The sequence below is a fragment of the Python bivittatus genome, unplaced genomic scaffold (genome assembly GCF_059951505.1).
Source record: "Python bivittatus isolate LINGU-HERP-01145 unplaced genomic scaffold, Pbiv_v1 ctg000080_np1212, whole genome shotgun sequence".
NCBI lineage: Eukaryota > Metazoa > Chordata > Lepidosauria > Squamata > Pythonidae > Python > Python bivittatus.
The window spans coordinates 8913952-8930323 of NW_028277035.1; positions in this window are offsets into that span (position 1 = coordinate 8913952).

Sequence of the window (16372 nt, forward strand, 5' to 3'; positions counted from 1 at the left end):
ATAAAATGTACTTTGTATCTCTACCCAACCAAAAATATGTGAACTTACATCCACATGCTTCAAACCTGTCATAGGTTTTACTTTTCAAATAAAATCCTTTTGATGGTCTAAAGAAGGACTCTAGTTTCATCAAAGCCTTATTGTTGATCATGTCTAGGTCTATACTATAAATTCTGATACTCTGGTGCTGAGTATATTAAACCACATAAACCAGATCATGAGGCTGGGACATCAAAGACCAAGTGCAGAGTATACGTAATTGTGCCAAAAGAGCAAATGACACCTGGTGGCTAAAGAGAGTCAGCCAAAGAGCATGCTGGAAGAGAAAAGAGGACTGCTTCTGCTATGGTTTTCTTACTGTGAGCTATGTAAATATCAATCTTCTATAATCCGATTTCTTGCATGTAAGTTGGGTTAGAATTCCTATCAGCCCCAACCACGCTGATTGAAATGATGGAATGCAGTCCTACACATCCAGAAGGAAGCAGGTGGAGAAAGCCAAGATAGTTAGATAATGAAATAGTTTAGGAAGGACAAGTTTTTCCATGAGGCTTGTGATGCCTTTATGTCTCCTTAGCTGCCCACAAAATCTAAAACAACAGCCTATATAGTTCCAAACTATAACCAGATAAAATTGATTCCTACCTGTCCTCAGTCATCAATAGCTTCTGCTCTAGATTTTGACACCCACCAAAACGAAGGACATGTAAGTACAATCTGGGAAGTGCACTTTATTTTGGGAGCCATTTTTTGACTCCAACATTTCGAGGTTAAATTTTATCTTCAACTTCCAGATTCTCAAGTTTTGAAAATTGATTAGATTTCAAAATGTTGCAGAGTTCATTTCAGCCTTAATTTGAGCTGATGGTGAAAAACGTGGAGGACTTGAAAGCCCACTGAGAACATTAGTGGTCCATAAATTATGTTCAGGCATAGTAACTAAAAAATTATTTTATAATAGAGGTGCCTCTGAATATATGCAGAATACTTTATTTATTTCCACACAGCAAGAGGTAGTTTGTACCTCTCACAGAATTATGGAGAACGGCTTAGTAAAAGCATAGATGACAGTATTCCCTGTAAGTATGATCCCATTGCAGATCTGTATCGGGGAGAGAGAAAGATCACTCCCATTTCCCTGGAATGCCCCAGCAAAGCAAATACCTGTTTTAAAACTATGGTTAAAAGGAATAGGAAATGTAGTCTTTCCCTCTTTTCCACTTACATACATTCCAGAGTTGTCTTCATTCTCCTTTGCGGTCCTATCTTTGGAAGGATCTGTGTATTTCTTATCTCAAGTGTTTCTCAACCTTGGCAGCTTTCAGATGTGTGGACTCCAACTCCAGAATTCCCCAGACAGCTTGGGGAATTCTGGGAGTTGGAGTCCACACATCTGAAAGGTGCCAAGGTTGAGAAACACTGTCTTATCTTACTCTGACACCAGAGAACAAAACAAAATGGTTTTTCTCTCTGTGGAAAGGGGAAGTGACAGTTGTAAGGAGGGCTGGTGAACAGAGAAGGGCTTCAGAAGCAGAGGCAAGAACTGAACAAAAGATTCAAAAGAGATGCTTTGCAAAGCAAATAAGTGCAAACACAACACCTCTCTTTGCAGCATTAAAGCAGCCACATCCTTTGCAACACTCACACAGCTGCTTTGAAAGCTGTTCCTGGTTGTCTGGGCATTTGTGGAGAGTGTATACGGAGACCAAAAAGGGATGATTTTAAAGCAGCCCTGCAAGCCTTGCAAAACAAATGGTGGCTTTCACATTTCAGTAATGGGGCATTTTTTTTCACTTTGATACTTTTTACATTTTTGTGGAAAATACTTTGCACACTCCTACTGCAAATATACATCAAAGAGTTATAAAATTGGTTTGGAAATTCTCTTCTGCCTTCTCCCACTGTTCTTCAGTTAGTGGAAAGTGGTATAAATAGGAGATATTGAAAGAAATCTTTTCCAGTGATGCCCTCACTGAGCGAGGTTTCAAAAGCCTTTTTAAAATGGCTGTTATTGTTCTTGCTGCTTTTATTGCTGTGTTCCAGGAGAAGGGATGCAAAATGACTGCTTGATGAAATCAGTTTTGTACGTCACCTAGTAGTGTTAACAGAGATATTGAAAATGATATGATTGGACATTTGACAGCCCATCAATAAAATCTTCAGTATTCAGAGAAAGGGAAGATGTTTTTCCAATGCCATTTATAACCAGAAAACTCTTTCCTTGGAGGAAATACAGCTCATCCTAATTTAGCAGCTATGAATATTAACAATTTGCAACAAATTATTTTATACTTTGGCTTTGGCTTGAAGTAATGTGGAACACATTTATTGTGGTTGGTAGATACAGAGTTGTGGCTTAGAATTATGTGTGAATCACACTAGGAGGGTTTCTTTGAGAAACTATGATTAAATCAAACCATGGTTTAGTGTGAAATATGACACTGGCACAACTAGGCAACTTCCCATGCCCTGAGCATTCTTTTTGGCTACAACCAGAGACTTTTTCATCCTGTCCTGTTCTTGAAAGATTGGATGATGGCTAGGCATTATGTGCCCTCTAAATCAAGGGTGGGCAGCCTATGGTTCATATATACCTCCCAGATCCATTGTGTAATACTAGAACACCATCAAAAAATTTTGTGGTACAAAAGTTTGCATTTGAGAGCCAGAATAAGAGACAAAACAGATGCCACTACTCTCTGTGAGGCTTAAGCCAGCCACTTCACCCAACATAAATAAAACCCTGTATGGAAGAAAGCCCGACTGGATTCAGGACAGAAGGCACTAGACTTCATTGTAAATGGGTATATTATAGATCCTTCAACAGATTGATTCAGGGAAGAAAACAATATTCAGTCAAAGGAAAACCACTAACGCACACATGATGTAGATCCCATACTGTTGACTTGAACATTCAGCTATGGAATTTTCATACTTATGCCACAGCATCAGCCAAACTAAGCCAAAAGAATGCTTTATGAATTGGATCCTCTTGTTAACAGCCATTTTGTCCAATCTAGTGTTTCCAGTATTTGCTGTCTAAATACTTTCACCACAGAAATTGTGTAATGGCCGAGTAGACTAGAGTAATTCTGACAATATAGTAGGTAGCAGGTGAGACTCATAATGTCAGCATTCAGAAAAACATGCAGTTTCCAGGACCATCCATTCAGGACTAGAGATTTTCATCTAGAGATGTATGAACAGCATCAGAGGTTAAGAGCTGAAATTAGAACTACAAGAAGCCCCAGATGGGAATAAATGCTCACCAATTTTGGTCTCCCATGCTTCTTTCCCCCATACTTCTTTCCCTCCCTACAGGAGTGAACACTGCAAAGCTTCAGAACATTACAGTTGAAATAATGGATTAAATTAAGTATTTCTGCAGAAAACTTCTGATTTTGTATTTTTTCAGGGGGTGGAGGAGAACATTCTGTACACGTGTGTTACTTAGCCTGCACTTAAATTTTTTTATTTTAAAAGATCAGCCAAACTAGATCACCAGACCTTCCTTTGCTGGGTTCATACAACTCACTGAAGTAGGCTGAAATGGAGTTGGATAAATTGTGATATAGAGTGTTGTAAGAACTGAAGCATTAACTAAGGATATTATATGAACCAGAGCATCACTTTAGACTATAATAAGGTTGGTTTGTTTAGTTGAGGATAGCATGATATATTAGTTGTGTTTTGTTAACCCAAGTATGTCACATTGTGTGAATTCACCTTGATTATTAAAGGTAAAAAATGGTTGGACTGTTGATTCTTGCCTGCATTTGCAGACAGCATCTCTCTGGCAGAGAAATAAAGTTCTCCATTCAGTCTGGAGATATTTTTAGAATGATGGACAAAGCAGAGGATAGAGCTTTCAGCAGACATTGCCTTGTCTCAGCTGCAAAGCATTTATTTATTTATTTAAACCATTTATGGGGTTGCCCAACTCATGAATTGCCATTCTGGGTGGCTGACATAGGATTCAAAACAGAAAACAAAATAACCAATTTAAAAAAAGAGAGAGAGACAATGCAACAAAAGGAAGGCCAAGCTGCAATCTGATCAGCATTCTACAAACCATTTCAGGATGGGCTCATTCAACACTCTGGCCCAATGCTCAGGGGAACCCAGGTTTCCAAGACCTTGCAGAAGGCCAACAGTGTCAGTGCCATCCAAATCACAGCGAGTGTGCTGTTCCAACTGTTATCCATTTCATTGCATTCCCTGATAATCCTTCCTCTTGCACCAGAACAGCAGTGTTAACTGCTCAGGACTCACTTCAAGCAACGATGTACTGTATGCTAGCGTGTGTCTGCTGGGACTCAAAGATTCTTCTGGCATTCATTCTACAACCAAGCTTCTTGCCAGCATTGCTCTTTCCATGAGCTCATGCTAGAAACATTTCCACACACCCTTCCCTTGATGCAGGGTTCAGCAGATCCAGGCAGAAGGGGGCTGTTTTTCATTGACTGCTGCTGCTGCTGAGGGGTGGAAAAAGAAAATTTGGAAGGGGAGGCATATTTCCTGCCCAGCTAATTTGTCAATCAACAGCAGAGGTCAGCTGAGCCCAAACACATCATTTTGTTTTTTCCCTAACTGGCTGTGCTTATTACCTGAACATGGATGAAGGGAGATTTCTTCAGCTTTCCCTGGAAGATACTATCTCTGTGAGGACAGAAGAATGCCTGCCCCATCACGTCACTGGTCCATAACTCCAGTAAATGAAGAGTATTGCTTGCCTAACCCTTGTCTCACAAAATAATATAACCCCAGTCACAGCCATTCCTATAATTGCATGGGACTAAATACTGTATATATATGAAAAGCTAGGCCCCCTGTCCCCCTACCAATAATTTGCTTTCAACATGGATCATCTTAGAAAATGTGGTAATGAAAGCAGCTTTCTTGCTGTTTAACCTCTCCCTATCAAACCTATCAGAACTCAGGGTTGATGCAATAACCACATGCCAAAATTGACCCAAGTAACAGGTGATTTACAATGCTAATGATGGGGCAGCATCCCTCATCATGTCTGACAACAGCAAAGGAGCAAGTGAAAAAGAGCTCAGAGCTCAGTTTCCAATGTGGAACATTTGGACTAGAGTGGCATCCTTAATTTTGGACATGTTCTTTGATACCCAAACTCCAACAGCTATTTAATTAAAATTAGGGGCAAAGGACTTGCATCTTGCTATATGAAAGAGGTTGGAAAGGAAGGTCACATAACAAAGTTAGCACAGTGGCTAAATAGGAGTTTCTTTTATATATATATATATATATATATATATATATATATATATATATATATTATAATAATATATATATATTATTAAAGACTTTTTACATGAGAGGAAGGAAGGAAGGAAGGAAGGAAGGAAGGAAGGAAGGAAGGAAGGAAGGAAGGAAGGAAGGAAGGAAGGAAGGAAGGAAGGAAGGAAGGAAGGAAGGAAGGAAGGAAATAAAAAAAGAGATAACCAAAGAAACTAAAATAAATGACTTCCAACCTTCTTTTAAACAGATATTAACAAACTTATCATCCCCTTCCCTCTCAGCTATTCCAGAGGTCCCTTCAGCCTTTATTTAATCCTCATCTTTTTCAATCATTAAATCCATAAATCAGCATTTCACTTTTTCCTTTTAGCAAAAAAATCCATGAAAGGTTTTCAGTCTTTCAAAAAAGTATTTTTTTGTTTTCTCCCTGGCCAAACAGGTCAGTTTTGCCATTTCTGCCAATTCTGATGTTTTCACAGTCCATTTCTCCATTGTAGGAATTTCAGTGCTCTTCCAACGCTGTGCATATAGTAGTCTTGCTGCAGTTACCATATACAAATTCAAGCTAAATAGCAGTTTCTGATGCAGCAACAGCTGTAATTGCATAAGACTAAAAAAATAGGTCAACAGATCAAAGCAACATTCCCCAATATGGTACCTTCTGGATGTGCTGGGATTGCAGTGAAAATTCCTTCTGGTGGGGCTGTGACATTGCTGGAAGCAGAATTAAGACAGAGGTTCTATACCACCCATTTCCTGGAAAATCCTTCCCAGTGAGGAAAACATTTATATATTTTTATTTTATGTATTTATTGTATTTATGTAGCCACCCATCTCACATAAAAGTGACTCTGGGTGGCATACAACAAATAAAAAGAATACATAAAAACAGTTACAAGTAAAAATAACTATAAAAGCACACAAAATGCGGGGGGGATGATATTAATAAGAGAGCCATCACAAAATCTCCCCGGTCCCCTGGGATCCCCAGGCCTGATCATATAGCCAAGTCTTGAGGGACTTGTGGAATGTTTTATATGTACATCCCATTCAGTTCAGCAAAGGAGTTCAGCAACGTTTTAAAAAATATTTTAATTGGTTTATTTTTCTTCTTTCTGTACTGCCAGAGTCCTTTACAATAATAAAAGGTTTACAATAATAAAAGCATAAAACAGGACAGACAAAAACCCCAGTAAAAATGCTATAAAGGATAGAAGCAGATACAACCATCCCTATAACATCAGTTAATGCTATTCCTCATAGACAACCTCATCTTGGGATAACTCTGTCTTGACTACCTTCCAGAATGAAGTCAATGTAGTTGTCAGTCTGATTCCTTGAAGGAGGCTGTTCCATAGGATGGAGGCCACTCTCAAAAACACAATCCTTGAACTCCCATCAACCTCATCTCATGGAAAGTAAGAACTCATAATCTTCCCACTCAGGATAGGATGGGTGAGTTCTACCTAGAGGACGGTCCTGCAAGTACCTATAGCCATGTCTTTTAGGGCTTTAAAGCTCAAAAACAACACTTTGAATTGTACCCAGAAGCCACCTGGCAACCAATGCAGAACTCACAATATTCATGTAGCATGACTGTAATGGGTCTAATCCATCAGCACATAGATAGCTCTATCTCTGTTCTGCAGAGATAGATGCAGCTTCCACATGATTTTCAAAGACAGCCTCGTGTAGAAACGTTTGCAGTAGTCTGTATGAATGGTGATGGGGGCATAAGTTATCAGCACCATATTCTTTTGCTGCAGAAAGGGCTCCAACTGGCACACCAGCTGAAGCTGGGTTAAGGCCTTCCTGGGCATGGGCTCTGTTTCTCCACTGAACAATAGCCAGGAATCCAAAGGCATCACAGTTATGGATCTGATCCTTCAGGGTAAGTGCTATCCCATCCAGAATAAACACCACAGCAGAGAATCAGATAATCTCTGGACAGCAGCAAAACCAGATTGTTTGGATTCAACCTTAGTTTGTTTCATCCCATCTAGACCATGGTTCTCAACGGGGGCGGTACCACCCCCCGGGGGGCGGTGGGAGGATGCTGAGGGGCACTGAACTTGTTTTGGGTGGTAGGGGGGCGGTGGGCATGTTTTGGGCGGTAGAGGGGCGATGAGCATGTTTTGGCATTCGAACTTAATTTTAAAACTCCCCAAAAAATTTATTAAATCAATTATCCGGTTTACATCATTTGTACCAGCAATAAAACCAACTTACGTGACGGCTCCCCTCACTTCTAAGAATGGTGAGACGAATTTGTATTCTAGGTAGGATGACCTTGAAGAACTTGACACTACGATTCTTCCCAATCCCAACCAGCACAACGCATGCGTCAGCTGTTTTCCTGCGCGATTAATCACAGCACGTGCGTCAGCTGTCTTCCCGCGCGATTAATCGCAGTGCGTGCGTTGAGCGTCCTTTCAATATGAATGTTTGATTTGACCCGTGTTTCTTGAGTTGCTTTTCGTTCACTTCATTTTTTTTGCATTAGTCATTTTAATTTTAATAAAAGGAATGCAATTACCATCCAGGGCAAAAGTATCGAGTTAAATCAAACAAATTTGGTGTGTAAGTCTACTGAAAAAAATTACTTAAAATTTTTGCCTTTTATAATTCAGTAACTCCCCCCCCTCCCCAAAGGGTGGCGTTGAAAAATTTTCTGCTCCTTAGTGGGGCGGCAGCTTCAAAAAGGTTGAGAGTCACTGATCTAGACCCTTGTAGCCTCCAGGCACCAAGTCAAAACCTCAAGAGCATATTCAGCTCAGTCTGGCTTGGCTACGTATAGCAGGGTATTATCAGCATACTGATATACCTCACTCTGGACTGACAGATGACATCTCCCAGTAGCCTGCTATAGATATTACAAAGCATGGGTCAGAGAATCCATCGATGTGGAAGCCTGCAGGTGAGCATCTATGGAATTTGACGGGAACCACTACCACTGAGCGTATCACTGTATACTTCATCAGAGTCTATAAGCCAAAATTAATCCAAGCTTTCTCCTTTGCCCATCACTTCAGAAATATGCTACAGTATATACTATTGCAGTCAGTCATCCACTGAATTCTAGCCCTAGTCAGCCTCCATTCTAGTTTGTTCTTCTGTCCTCTCAATTTCTGTTTCAGTTTTACCCTTATTTCTTCCTATAGTCCATAAAGACTGTCATATTTACATATTCACATCACCATCTTTCCTCGTTCTCCTAGTTCAAAAACTTTCTAATCAGCCATTCTATTCCCCAAGCCAGCTACACCAAACTTCCCAGTTAATCTTGATTGAAAACCTTTCCAATATCTTCTGCCAACTGCCTCCACTCCCTGCATGCCTTTTTGCCTTCCTCCTACTCTCTGTTCTCATTGTCACTGGGAAAAGGACCTTGCCACCATTTCTAGGCTCAGTCACTGAATCATAAAGTTGGAAGAGTCTACTGAGTCCAATCTTCTGCTCAGTGCAGGAATCCATACTAAGGCATCTTCTTGAACATATCCAGGAAATGGGAACTTCTATCTCTGGGTAATTGATTGCTTCCCACATCTGAAGACCAAAGCAGATGTTCAAAATATATTTGTGTTTGTTTTTAATTAACAGTAATCACAAGTTCAACTAATGTTGGTTTGGACTATGCTACTTTTTTTCCTGTACAAGGAAAGAAGTTCTTTCTTTATCTTGTAGAGGAAATTGACAGATAGCCCTTTGGTAAGTTTTTATAGATAAGTAGGAGAGGGTATGTGTTTTGTGTGTGTATATAATATGTGCATTCATGTGCCCTTTTCCTTCCCCCTCCCCCCCCAAAAAAACCTTTTCATGGATGTACAACATGTGGCCTTCCAGAAACTGCTGAACTGCATCTCCCATTATTCCCACTATTGATCATGGTGATAGGAGTTGTCAGGAGGGGCCCAAATTGTGCATTCATGGAGAAAGAAAATGCTGTAGTCCTTAGTTAAAATATACAACCCTATCTGCTATTTAGTATTGCCTTGAGACCTCCAGTGACTTACCATCTTTACATTTGGGCAATGGCAGAAATGAAATGTTCCCCATATAGTAATAATATTAGTATATTTCAGCTCAAAGATCTGCATTTCTAAAAGCTCACAGTGGAAATAAATCACAAAAGGAAACAGTCCCCATGATTTGTTTACTCAATTCAATTTTATCTGAATGCCTTCCTAATGGAACATTTTTTTAAAAAATGAGGAAAAAACTTCTTTTCACACAAGAGTTCTTGTCTCAAGAGACTGTCTATTCTTCATTCTTCTTGGAAGGGAAACATAATATGCATTTGAGTTCAAAGGATCAGGGCTACATAATGTTTGATATTTAGAGAATGAACATATGGGAAATACTAATTTGAAAAAGAAAAAACAACTGGGGAAAGGATCTTTATAAATCTAAGGATACACTAATTTACTGAAAGGAAATAAATACTTTGAAGAAAGTGGGAGAATTCCATAAGGGCAAACATTTTACATATTCAAGAACACAGTTTTTCATAAGAATCAGGCAGGCTGATCTTTAATAATGATTCTTGTTCCAATATTATCCTAGTACTTAATCTAATAAATCATGCAGTGTTGGTTCAAATTGGCCCTTGCCTTCCCCCCCCCCCCCTTTCTGGATAATTCCTCTTATTATCTAACTCCAGGATAGCATCCCAACATTTGCCATGTAAGCTATTGTCACATGATCAGTTGTGGTTGTGATGTTACCACACTACCAATGTCATTTCTGATTCTCTAGGAACATATAACCATCAGAAATACATTCTGTTTTGTTTTGTTTTGTTTTAAAAACTACTATGACCATCTTAATCCGCTTTTTTAAAAAAGCCCCCAAATGGATACCGCCTTTTCATATTAGCCTGTCCATAACCTGGTGGCCCAACTCTATCAAAAGCACAACTAGAGAAAACAGGAGAAAAGTCTCAACGATGACCATGCTTAGAGCACCCCTGCTGCAACGAGTTGGAAATTAAGCCAACTTAAGAATTTGCTGTCAGACTTCAGTCCATTTTTCAGTTTTGGTAACAATGCTGGCCAGATGTTCTGTCCAGAAGACCATTACCACAGCCTCCAGTTGGTAGATTCCCCTGTTTCTTTACCCCTTCTACTGTGTCAGGAAAGCAAAGGCCAATTGCTTTCCTTTTGGGGGGGCAGATATTTGCCCACAAATATTGTGCACTTTCCATTGATAGACTTTTTGTGTGAAAGTTACCTCTTTTCTTTGACTCCATATTTGACACCAGGCAAATAACATGGTGAGAGGACAAAAGGGTTTAACTTTCTCTCTGCCCCTTGAGCTAGAAGATGAAACTCACAGAACTCCTGTTAATTTCACTTTGAAAGAAAAGGCCACTCATAAATAAAGTTTTTAAAAATTAAAAATAAAAATCCAGTGTTTCACTGGTCCACTGCTGAAACTGGTGTAAAAAAAAAAAAAAGCATCCAGCAGTTCACTGATCTTCTCTGACCAGCTCTCACTTGGCCTGACTATTGTTATACTGGTTACATGTGTGAAGAGGAACTGGTAAACTGGTGCTTCAGAGCACTGCTTATTGGAGATGTTACTGGTTCTAGCTAAATGTTGGTGCTGTAGTTAAAGAGTCATCATAAAAAGTCAAACACCAGGAAGTTTCTACACTTTGGGATTATGATCTTTGGGTCATCTGGGGATCTGGTCCATATAACCATGATACAAGCATAATATGATTTCATATCTGCAACTTTTCATATTTTCTTTTTTTAAAGGCACAATGACACCATCATTTCCAAAGATCTATTCAAAGCTGGAAATTGAATGCAACTTCCTTTATTTCTATCACAGGCAAGGAAGAGGGGAGCAGGTCAACGTGCGTACAGTATGTATGAATGTGCCTGTGTGGTTGAGAGAGCCTGAGAATTGGGAAGCAGAAAAGAAATAAGTGGCATTTTGCTTTGCAAAAGGCAAAGTTGACACTTGTAAGCCCTGTGATTTACTTTCTGGGCAGAATGCAATAAACTCATCTCCAGGAAACATGATTCATTTTTTTGGGTGGAAATGAATTTCAAGAATTTATCTTGATAAATGGTTTGTATAAAAATACCTCCTTTAGCCCTCCAAACACCAGCAGGGCCTGAAAAGGAGCAAAACTCAATCTACTCTTTCCTGCTTAGTAGTTTGACATGGCCAGGGGTTTTTTTTTGTTGTTGTTTTGTTTTGTTTTCTGAAGCCTTTATTTCGTGAAGTTCTTAATTTCACCGTGAGCTGCTTGTTCACATATTCATTCCTGTAGGGGTGAACAGAGTATACAAAATCCCATTCCAATTCCCCTTGGACTGATTCAGAGCTTCCCCTTTTTTATTCAAAGCATAATGTTCCGTCTCAATTCAGAAACCTGAATTTCCCCATCAATTAATATAGAACTGATAGCTTTTTTCTCTCTCTCTCTGTTTTACAATGTTGATGACTCTTATTGAGGGATAATGCATGAAAACTTTTAGATGAATAAATGTGGGGAGAGTCTTCTAGGTGCCTTTAAATTTTGATTTAAAAACAGTGAACACTGCAAGCATGTTTTATCTTTCAGGATCAAGCCTTTCATATTTTAGATTAATTCCATATTTAAGAATACTTGTGGTAAAGCAGCATGCTTGTCCCCTTCCCTTACATTTTTGTGAGTATTTATCCTAAAAATAAGCAGTGGTTCTTGTATAAAGAGACGCCTTATTGGGGGGCCAGGGAGGGAGTTGCACTGATGCAAATCCTTCCTCCAGTAGTTTTTTAACATTAGTATTTGTATGAAAATGGCATACAAAATAAACACGTTCTTAAGAAACCTTCAGAGTCTAGGAGGCATGATGAATAAAAGTAATAATAATAACTTGATTTTTTTCCCCATTTCTGCTTAATTAGCAACAAAAGCACAGTGGAACAACTTGCCAAGGTGGATGGAGATGGCATGACCATTTTATGGTTTTTGCCAACAGAAAAAGCTATGTTTCACTTCAAACATCTCTTTCTCCCAAACAAAATGCAGTCCCTTTTTGCCATCTGCAGGCATCTGTAGGGGGTGTTAAATTCCTTCAACTAATGCCTTTGTCATTTTTGAGATCCACAGGTGGCCATTGTAAAGAATAACATCTGACCCACTCCGAAAACCAGCTTACTTCAGAGGAACGCGTACACATGAAACTGCTGGGTATGGATCTGCTCTGTATTGGCTACACTGATTGGCAGTAGCTCTTGTGACAGATAGGGATTGTATCCAAAAATGTCTTTCCATCAGTACAGTAACCTCTGGTACCATGTCATATCTGTTCCTGAAGGTTGGAAGTCCCCTTGGAACAGGTTTTATGATTGCCTAGAAGTTGAAAAGAAAAGAAGAAAAGGTGTTGTTCTGCAAATGTGGAAATCTACTCATGTAACATTGGGTTTAGTCCAGGAGTCTATTTTGAGATGCCAACTATGAACCTAGGAAACATTTCCTTTGCTATCGAGCTATGCTTGTAAATGGCAGGGCTGAATTGCTTCATTGAGCTACTTCAGTAAACATGCCCTATTTTAAATAGATTCTTCCTTGAAAATCTCAATACAGTCTTCCTCCCTTCCTTCCTGCTAGTCTTGATCCCTACAGTGGCAGCTACTTAATCTCCCCAAGGACACCTTGGCAGATCTCTGCCTAAAAGTTTGACTGCACTTCACAGATAGATCCTTCCAGTGGAGGATTGAAAATGAATAAGTGAGCATGACAACAGTGCATCAAATGTATTGTCATTACACTTCTAAACAGTCCACTAGATTTAGTAGACACACGTAAGTATATGCAAATTGAAAATAAAACACTCCCTCTTTTAAAACTAGGCTTAGTATAACAAGAAAAGTATGGGATTGATTGATATTTCTCAAAAGAAAAGTTCATCTTTTGGAAAGAATGGATAGGTGTGGCACTTGTTCTGTATGAGCTATGCGACTTTGCAAGCCAATTAATTTATATGGTATGCTAAAGAGTTTTCAGGGTCAATAGCAATAAATAGAGATAACGACTTTCTTTTACTCATTTCAAAGGAAAATATATCACATTCTGCTTTTTTTCCCATTTTTCTTTTCTTTTTTGCATGTGTCAACCATTTTAAAGATTTGAAAAAGTGTTATGGCACATGTTTTCAACCATGCTGTGATGCTGCTCAAGTTACAATGTGATTTCATCTTACATTACATGTGAAGAAAAAATAAGGGCATATGGTTTGCTTCAACAATGAACATTTTTTCCCCACCAAGCTATGCCTTTTATTGTGCAACATTACAAGAGATTCTGACTCCGTTTCCTTTCTTTTACATGTAAGAGTCACTTTTTGTGAGATAGGCAGTATCTAAATTTGAATGAATGAATGAATGAATGAATGAATGAATGAATGAATGAATGAATGAATAAATAAATAACTATTTGAATCCCTAAAGACTAAGTAAGGGTTTGGTTTGTTTGTTTAATTAAAATCTGGTGGCAATATTTGGTGGACTCTGGAGTGCTGTAACTTTGCCGAGTCTTCATTTGCACATAAACACAAGTGTGACATAACACCTATTTTCCAATCTGATCTCATGACACTGTGTTAATCTTGTCTCCAGCCCCTGGATAAAATCACTATCAGTTGTCCTTAGCTGCATCATTCTTACAGTCGCATTTTCCCCTTTACTGCAAGACTCTCCAAGGAGCATCTCCAAGAGTGTAAAATTTGTTATGCTTCACGACCTGTTACCTTGGTAGCACAGTCAGGTGGCCTGTGGCAGGTAAGGATCACAGAGATGCTTATTGGGTGTTTCAGGTTGATGCAGATATACTCCTCCCATTCAGCCTCTTTGGCTGCCATTCAGCAATTTTTCCCATAAGAGCCAGTCACAGTTTGAGGTGTGAAATAATATGGAACCTATTAAATAACATTAGCGATAATAAACGATTTTGTTGCAAGAAAACTGAACAGATCTGGCTGTGTGGTTACCAGGATTCAAACTCAACTTGATCAAGACTTTAGGTTACTATTTACATATAAACAACAGATTGGAGTTGGGGGTGGTTGGCCTAATTAGCACAGTAGTGCTAGACTCCTCCAGCTTGCTTTTACTCTATGGCCGTTCCTGGTTTTGCCCGAAGCTGAAATAATGTAACAGTAAATTGATGAGAAGGGGAGGAAATTCTCAATAAAAATTCTTTCTTTTTTTTTGACACTTAATTCAATTTATGTTACAGTGTAGGAGGAGGGGCACCCAAAGGAAGCCAGAGAAGTCCAGGGGGAACAGCACACATTTATCAAACCCCACCCCACCCTATCCCAGCTGCAATGCTATGATTGTTGCCAACTGGGAAGATACTGAGGCTGGAGAGCAGCGAAGGCGCTAGAGTCAACCAATCTCTTTGCCTGCACAACACTATTAGGCAATGACTCAGAACAGATGCAACAGAGGCAGGATCACAAGCAGCAATGGGAATAGGATATTTCATGTTTTTTTCAGTGGACTCAAGGCTGCAGGGATGGCACTTTAATTCAGCAGTGGGAAAAGGCTGTTAAGCTTTGAGATGAGATGCATGCAGCTCTGAGTGCTCAGATTGTGCATTCCTGCTTTAGACAATGACAACACCACATTCAAATAATCACACATCTATTGGACTGGGATTCTTCAGAGCTCCCTGTAAACACTTGACTTCAGCTATGCCTGAATTTGCACATAATACAAAACAAAGTGAGCAAATCACACGAAGACTGAATGAGGAGCAAGAGGTTCAGGTTGGCCAAGGCAGAATTTGCAGAGCCAGGCTTGCCTCACCATGAAAACTGGGAGCTCTGGACATCTACTTCACAAACTGCAGATTTGCATCTGTTTCTGCTGAGCTAGATGGATTTTAGAAGCAGCCCCTTGGAAGGTAACCAAGCCACTCTGGCAAATAGAGAGAAAATTAGCCCCCCTCCCCATCTCGCCGCTTGGTCTGTAATGAAAGAACACTGTGAAACCTGGGCAAATAGGACTCCAGCCTGAATTTTTTAATAAGCCATGTTAAGTAGGGAGCAGTGCTCCTTCCTGAAACTGGACACCTGGCACCCAAATGGGATTGAAAGCAGCTTGAAAGTCAAGCCAAATGGCAGATCTCGCCCTCCCCTACATCCTTCTTCAGAGGAGGGCCTGGTTCCAATTTGCTTCTTTCCACTCAACCAGTAGCTCGGAGTTACAGCTTCACAACCATTTCCTGCGATAGCCTCCATCACAGCAGGAATGACCTAGTCAGCAGAAGATGACAGAGTGCAAATAAAGGCAACTGCTCTGCCTGGCATGCATTTCCTGTTACGTTCTGCAGCAAACGAGTGGGGATGAGACGGGGATGTCAACACAGGCCGACATGTACTAAGGCTACACTGTGGGTCTCAAAGTAGCTGGATGTTCGTTTATGTCCTCCTTTTCCTGCCATCGCTACTTCCCTTCTGCTTCCCAGAGAAGTAACGTTAGGAGTGGCATGCGATTGGATTTTGACCCTTCTCATATTTAAACAGATTTCTGGAGTCACAAGTGAAAGAAAGAAAAAGTCCCTTCAAAAAGCCTTTATCGAATCGCCATTTTCTCGCCTGCTGCGCCTGCAGTTAGAACAGAAAGAAGGAATGTGGTTCCCCCTGCTGGTAAGATTTTAAAGAGCTCTGGATCCAGCGTGATAGGGAATTTATATTTTCAGAAATAAGGGTCCAACAATAATTTGCTCGTTTCTTCCTTGGGAGAGCTCCTGGTGCAATCCAGGGTCTACTATGTTCCTTTTGCATGTCTGGACTCTCCTTCCCTTCATCCCAGGATTGATCAGACAAACACTGTATGGACCTGGCTTGAACATAAGCAACACTTTTATTCCCCACCCCTTTCTTTTTCTGATTTCTAACTGCCTTAAAGTGTTTTGGGAAACTTGAATGCTTTCACCTATTTTGTCATCTTTTGGTTTGCCTAAGATATTGTATTCTTCTAACACAGCCTGCTTCCTGCAGCACAAAGACCTTCTGATAACCACTTGCTGACAACAGCTACCGGCGCATGGCCAGCCCACTGCTGAGGCAGCCTGAAGTTGGTCTAAGATGTTCTGGCA